A 7,683-nucleotide genomic window follows, 5' to 3' on the forward strand; every position below is an offset into this window, starting at 1 on the left:
TAAACCCAACATTTAGAGATGATGATATTTAGAATGATCCTAAAGATAATATCTTTGTATTCTTTGGGGTGGATCCTGAGCACCAGGAGTAAACCCCAAATTGGACATGATAATATTTTGAATCATCCTACAGAGAATATTTGTTATTCTCTGGGAGGGATCCTGAGCACCAGGCACCAGGAGTAAACCCAACATTTGGAGATGATGATATTTAGAATGATCCTAAAGATAATATTGTTGTATTCTTTGGGGTGGATCCTGAGCACCAGGAGTAAACCCCAAATTGGACATGATAATATTTTGAATCATCCTACAGAGAATATTTTTGTTTTCTCTGGGAGGGACCCTGAGCACCAGGCACCAGGAGTAAACCCAACATTTAGAGATGATGATATTTAGAATGATCCTAAAGATAATAACTTTGTATTCTCTGGGGTGGATCCTGAGCACCAGGCACCAGGAGTAAACCCCAAATTGGACATGATAATATTTTGAATCATCCTACAGAGAATATTTTTTATTCTCTGGGAGGGATCCTGAGCACCAGGCACCAGGAGTAAACCCAACATTTGGAGATGCTAATAATTTGAATGATCCTAAAGAGAATATCTTTGTATTCTTTGGGGTGGATCCTGAGCACCAGGCACCAGGAGTAAACCCCAAATTGGACATGATAATATTTTGAATCATCCTACAGAGAATATTTTTGTTTTCTCTGTGAGGGACCCTGAGCACCAGGCACCAGGAGTAAACCCAACATTTGGAGATAATGATATTTAGAATGATCCTAAAGATAATATCTTTGTATTCTTTGGGGTGGATCCTGAGCACCAGGCACCAGGAGTAAACCCCAAATTGGACATGATAATATTTTGAATCATCCTACAGAGAATATTTTTGTCTTCTCTGGGAGGGATCCTGAGCACCAGGCACCAGGAGTAAACCCAACATTTGGAGATGCTAATAATTTGAATGATCCTAAAGAGAATATCTTTGTATTCTTTTGGGTGGATCCTGAGCACCAGGCACCAGGAGTAAACTCCAAATTGGACATGATAATATTTTGAATCATCCTACAGAGAATATTTTTTATTCTCTGGGAGGGATCCTGAGCACCAGGCACCAGGAGTAAACCCAACATTTGGAGATGATGATATTTAGAATGATCCTAAAGATAATATCTTTGTATTCTTTGGGGTGGATCCTGAGCACCAGGCACCAGGAGTAAACCCCAAATTGGACATGATAATATTTTGAATCATCCTACAGAGAATATTTGTGTATTCTCTGGGAGGGACCCTGAGCACCAGGCACCAGGAGTAAACTCAACATTTGGAGATGATGATATTTAGAATGATCCTAAAGATAATATCGTTGTATTCTTTGGGGTGGATCCTGAGCACCAGGCACCAGGAGTAAACCCCAAATCGGACATGATAATATTTTGAATCATCCTACTCATCTTTCTATTTGTTCTCCTGGGCCTCCATTTTCCTAATCATCTTCTGCAGCTCGGTCCTTCTGTCTGCCATCTTTTTGCCGAAGAAACCTCTGCTCTTTTTTTTCATTTTGAGACAGATGTTTTCGAGGATGATGTTGACGTCTGTCAGATTTTGAAATCTAAACCTCCAGTTTAGACATTCAGTGGACAGTTCTTCTTCCATCTCTTCGAATTTAGTGTGCTGCAGCTGGAGCTCTTTCTTCAGGCTCTGATACATCTCAACCATGCTTTCCGTTTCGGCCCGAGCCCTTTTTAAAGTGGCCTCCAACTGGTTGTTTTTGTCCAGTTCCATCTTTAATTGCTCGACCAGAGCCTTGTTTTGGGAGTCCTTCTCATTGAGGTCTTTGATGTTCTGCAAACGGAGGACATCCATCTCTTCGTCAAGAATAGCAACGATGTTGTTGTAATTCTCACGGCTGCAGCGCTGAGCGTCCTCCAGTTCTTCTTGCATCTCTTTGACCTTAGAGTGCAGCAGCTGGACTTCTGTCTGCTGGTTCAGATATATCTTAAGCACGCTCTTCGTATCGGCCCGAGCCATTTTCAAAGTGGCCTCCAGCTGGTTGTTTTTTTCCAGTTCCATCTTTAAATGATCGGCCAGAGCTTCGTTGTTGGCGTTAAATACTTGTTTACTATGCTCCAAAATCTGGTCCTTCTCCTTGAGGTCTTCGGTGAATTTCTTGATCTCTTCCTCAAACGTATCAACCATCTTGATGAAATTCTGTTGGCTGCGGCGCTCAGCGTCCTCAATCTTATCCTCCATCTTTTCGTCCTTTAATTGGAGTTCTTCTTGCATCTCTTTGACCTTAGAGTGCAGCAGCTGGACTTCTGTCTGATGGCTTTGATCTATCTCAGCCAGGCTCTTCGTATCGGCCAGAGTCATTTTTAAAGTGGCCTCCAACATTTTGTTTTTTTCTAGTTCCATCTTTAAATGATCGGCCAGAGCTTCGTTGTTGGCGTGAAATACTTGTTTACTATACTCCATCATATGGTCCTTTTCATTGAGGTCTTCGGTGAGTGTCTTGATCTCTTCCTCAAACTTAGCAACCATCTCGTTGTAATGTGGGTGACTGCGGCGCTCAGCATCCTCTGTCTTTTCCCTCTGTAGTTGGAGTTCTTCTTGCATCTCTTTGATCTTAGAGTGCAGCAGCTGGACTTCTGTCGGCTTGCTCTGGCTTAGTTTGTTTAAGAAACAAGCCGTGAATCCCATTTTCTTCTTAATGTCCACAGCACCAACGGTGGCCTGTGGCTGCTTGACGTGGGGGACCTGTTCATTAGGTGCAGGTCCTGAACAGTTCTGGAGGAGAGAAGCGCGAACGTCGACAGCACTGGACATTTTCTGTGGCGGTTTGAAGTACAGTGTAAAAACTTTGGTGAAGGTAAAAGAGTGTAGTCTGACAAACACTGCTTGTTTGATAAACACTGCTAGTCTGATACACACTACTTAACTTCTTGTATGTTTTCTTGAACACTGATTGTCTTGCAAACAAAGGCAGCACTGGAACACAAGAATCTCTCCTGAGCTGCTGGTATATACACTAAAAGAATAAAGCCACATGCTGATGTCACTGTCATGGATGACATCATCAATCAAAGGACGTTCCATTCAGGGGGTTTCCATGAGAAAATATTCTGAGTGGAAACGCCCTCTTTGTGACGCATTCCATCTCCATGGATACATCAGGGACTACACGATTGTCCAGTAAAATACTACACTGTATTTTTTATCGATGTTACATCATTTATTTAATTCACTTTTTAAAAGGCACTTACATTTGATACATACCCATGTATTCTCAGCTATTTATATAGCGATGCACCCTTGTGTTTCCGATCCCGTGAATCTGGCGTATATAAAGTGTTGAATCGTAATTCTCGCGGTACCTACTATGCTTCCTGAAGGCAACGTAATCGAGGCGGGTCCTCAGATCTCGCGAGAAGAAGGACCCGGAAGTAGAGCGTCCACAGAGTCAATAAGAAAAAGCCAAACATATCTATGTGCCGTTTGACAGCGGAGATATAAATATAACCACCGCGTAAACACCTCCTTCTCCCAACTCCAAACCACAGGTACACCTCATTTCCCGACACCCCACAGCAGGACAGTTATCAACTTCCACTTTTATTAACCATGTGTTGTGGCTCCTGACAAAATAAATAGTGGTCGGATAATTAGTTTCACAAAAATCTCCATTGTTTGTCGCTTGAGGCTATCTTTTAGGATTTATTAGTCAGAGGAGAGACAAGTGAAAGAAAAGCAGCACAAAGGAGGCGGAACTAAACGTGAACGAGTTTGAAGAGACGGATCTTCTCCAGTGGCGCAGGGGATGAAGGCTGCCGAGCTCACAGGCGTCGAGTCCTACAACTCCTTAAAGTGCCGTAGCAGCCCGTGAAATGTCTTCTTAAAGTCGCGTAACCCCATTTGTTTAACGGAGTGTATTCCACCACCGCCTCCGAATAAACCACTGAGCGCTGATGGCAGCGAAGCATACACTATACAGTCAATGTGGGCAGAGTCTTCAGGCTGTGCTGCTGTTTGTGTCCACTGGAGGCGTCTGGGGTCATGCATTACATTTATGTTGCCACGATATCATGGTTGAGAAAGAACTGCATATTTTCTTTGTCTCCATGTGAGGCCTGTGTCTTCAACTGGAGAGTTTGACTGATGATACTGATACGCCCTGGCACCGGTCCAGTCTGGGTGAGAGTCATTCTCTATAGGCACTGAGCACATCTGGGTAACACTTCCTCTATGCACTAAGCACATATGGGTCACACTTCCTCTAGGCACTAAGCACATCTGGGTAACACTTCCTCTAGGCACTAAGCACATCTGGGGAACACTTCCTCTATGCACTAAGCACATCTGGGTCACACTTCCTCTAGGCACTAAGCACATCTGGGTAACACTTCCTCTATGCACTAAGCACATCTGGGTTACACTTCCTCTAGGCACTGAGCACATCTGGGTAACACTTCCTCTAGGGCCTAGAGGGGGTCTCAGAATGTGAGTATAAATCTGCTCTAGCGCACCACACATCTGCCACTTCCTTTTCACTAACACTTCCTTTCGGCACCAAGTACATCTGGCTAACACTTCCTGTGTCGTCCTGTAGGCGACGTGTTTCGTGGTGACCGCCCTTCCCCACCTCTTGTTCATGGCCTCCTTCTCCTGGATGCTGATGGAGGGCCTGCTGCTGTGGAGCAAGGTGGTGTCAGTGAGGACCGCCGGATGAAGCTCTACTACGTCATCGGCTGGGGTGAGTTCTTCTTCTTCTTCTTCTTCTTCTTCTTCTTCTTCTGTGGTTTGTTACAACAACAGTGGCAAACTCGAGGCATGTGGAAGAATGATGGAGTAAGAGGCTGGCATGGGAGGATTAAACATGAGTCTCATAATGCATTCAGAAATATAGATCTTTTTTTTTTGCGTGCAAAAGTCCGAACACTTACTTACCCCCCAAAAAGAGTACTGCCAGGTAGGCCTACTATCAAAGTCTGAGTGATGCCTTTAGTAAAACTGTATGAAACAAAACAAAAACAGAGGTTTTGGTGCTTGAATTAGTGTTTCTGTTTGTTGTGATTGTTGGCAAGAGGCATTTCCTCACGTGACTTGCACGTATTTCTCAGAACAGAAACACGTAGATGAAATTCGACAAGAAAAACACAGACATGTGGAAGATTTCGACTCCAGTACAGAACACATTCCCACTGCTTCCCTGCATGCATGTTCTGTCACAAGCATTCCTTGATGACTGTCATCATATGTCAGCCGTTATTTCTAAAATGTGAGTTTATGGAGGGAACAGATGATGAAACAATAATGCTTATTGATGTCTTCTGGAATCCTGAGCTGCATAAATTGTTTGCGTGTTCAGCTTCATCTAATAGGTGCTGTTGTCAGCTTGTATCCTGCGGCGTTGTTTTAAGAAAGCGTCACATCTCATCAATCAGGGGAGGACATTTACATATTGTTAGGGGGCAATTTTTGCCCCACTGACTGAAATCTCAGGTCATTTAAAAGGAAATTGGGGGCACTTTGTGAAACGTGTGAAAAATAAAACAAAACATGTGTAAACCTGCAACATTAAATTTTTTGTCTGGAAGAAAAGGTGATTGAATACTTACGTTTTTATTTAATGCCAAATAGGAAATTTAGGGAAGCTATTGATGTTACATTAGAAGTGTATTTATTTATTTAGGCTCATTGCCACGATTAGGAAAAACAGATATGACATAACCTGACATTCAATTTGAAATGAATGCACACTATTTCACTTTGAAACGTCGGTCTCTTTTATCTCATAACTCCTTTTAAGTCGAAATGAGATTTCCTCATTATCATAAGGAGTGTCCAGGAGCTCTCTGAGGGGTGTGTGGTTCAGTAATGCACATTAAGTGTGCACTTCTTGAGGCAGCAGAGGAAATAAATCAATGAATCATTGAGTGGGCAAATGGAGGAAAGGAGACAAGAGGATGTAAAAGGAGAGCGGAGAGATTTCCCTTGTTATCAAAGGAAGTGAGAAAGAACACCTAAACTGAAAGAACACCCTTTCTCCTCTCTCCTCTGCACTCATTCCTTCTCTCCTTTCCTCACTTTGGGATGCTGTGTGGAGGATAGTGATCGTAACCGCCGGACTCGTGTGTTGGGGTCATTGTGTTCATCGGCTCCGGATGTTTCTTGTGTTACTGTTTTCAGAGCGCCCGGAGACACAGAAGGACGCTTTCAGACCGGCCGGCATCATTTCCTCCGATAAGTGGAGACCGACGGCTTTGGAGAAGTTTGATCTCAGACCAACTGGTTTTAGACCACTTTTGACTGACAGCGTCTGTAAACGGTGCAGGAGCAGTGATTAAAAACAGCAAAGAAGTGCTTTAACATCTCAGTGCTGCACAGATCTGTATTTTAAAATTAAAGGCAGGTGAATTTACTGGTAATTTCTAATATTTATTAGTAATTGTCGAGAACACTGCTCAGCTGAATGAGATGAGAAACCTGCTGTTGACCCCACAGCTTGAGATCACCGACCTCGCAACGAGACAACAATGCTCCAAAAATAGGGCACTATTCTACGCGGGCATTTATATAATTTTACACAGTGCTTTTATATAAGACATAACATAAGTTAAATAAGAAATAAGATAATAATTTAAAACCAAAATGGAATTATGCAAACTGAGAAAATAAAAAAAGAGGGAAGGACTAAAGGGAAAAAGCTGCAGGGATTTGAGATTTCTTCTGGTGTTCATTATGCAAAAAATAATACCATTAAAGCTGTGTGTTTAACAAACCACTGCAAGCACATATGGACGCAATTAAACGTTCTTATTTATGAATGAGTCGATTATATTTTCAGCAAATATTTGCTCAACAACCAGGCCGAAGTTATAAGATGTTGATGTTTTAATGATATCAAAAGAAGAGAAAGCTGTAAAGCCTCACACAACGAGTATATGATCAATATTGTGATTCATCAATTAATCAAGATCACAATGAGAGGAAAGGAGGCTGAGCCTGAAACGACTTCCTATTAACAATCTACTGCACAACATTTACTTTACACACATCATCATGAATGTCAGTAATATACAGGACTCTAGAAAAAAAGAATAATATTAATAATAAACATCTTTTATTTTCATTAAAAACAATTAAAAACAAAATGTCATGCATTCTGGATTTTTACAAATCAACTGAAATTTGTTGGCAGCTTATTGCTTTAATATATCCTATCTCATAAATTCTTTAATATTTCACAGGACCATCTAAAAAAATTTTTATAACAGCCGAAGAAAAAAAAAAAAAGATTTATAACAGCTGTGAAGTTAAAGGGCTCAGGAAACCCTTGCAGGTGTTTCGAGTCCTATAATTACACAATAGTATATTTTAATACCCTACTAGTATATTTTTCATTTTCATGATATTCTTATATTTAGGATATTTGAGTTTTCTTAAGCTGTAATCAAAGTTGAATCAGCAATAAATCAGAATAAAACATTTTGCAATTTAATTGTTTTTGTGAATGAATCCAGGAAATTCACATTTTTCTTTTTTTTTTTAGACAGATTAAAATAAATAACTTCATTCATCACAATATTCTAATTTTCTGAGACAGTCCTGTATATACAGATATATTGACCTAAATAAGTTAAATAATTTATTTAGCATACTACAAAACAACTATGTG

The 7,683-nt window shown here is 41.1% G+C and overlaps 1 long non-coding RNA gene across 1 annotated transcript; it reads left to right on the forward strand.

Annotated features, from left to right (window-relative positions):
* The first annotated feature begins 3,483 nt into the window (after positions 1 to 3,483).
* LOC130206498 (uncharacterized) lies at positions 3,484 to 6,828 on the forward strand. The gene is made up of 3 exons (XR_008834130.1): positions 3,484 to 3,568; positions 4,615 to 4,758; positions 6,195 to 6,828. It is a non-coding gene; the product is annotated as an uncharacterized LOC130206498 (long non-coding RNA).
* Positions 6,829 to 7,683: the final 855 nt, after the last annotated feature.

The sequence above is a fragment of the Pseudoliparis swirei genome, chromosome 16 (genome assembly GCF_029220125.1).
Source record: "Pseudoliparis swirei isolate HS2019 ecotype Mariana Trench chromosome 16, NWPU_hadal_v1, whole genome shotgun sequence".
NCBI lineage: Eukaryota > Metazoa > Chordata > Actinopteri > Perciformes > Liparidae > Pseudoliparis > Pseudoliparis swirei.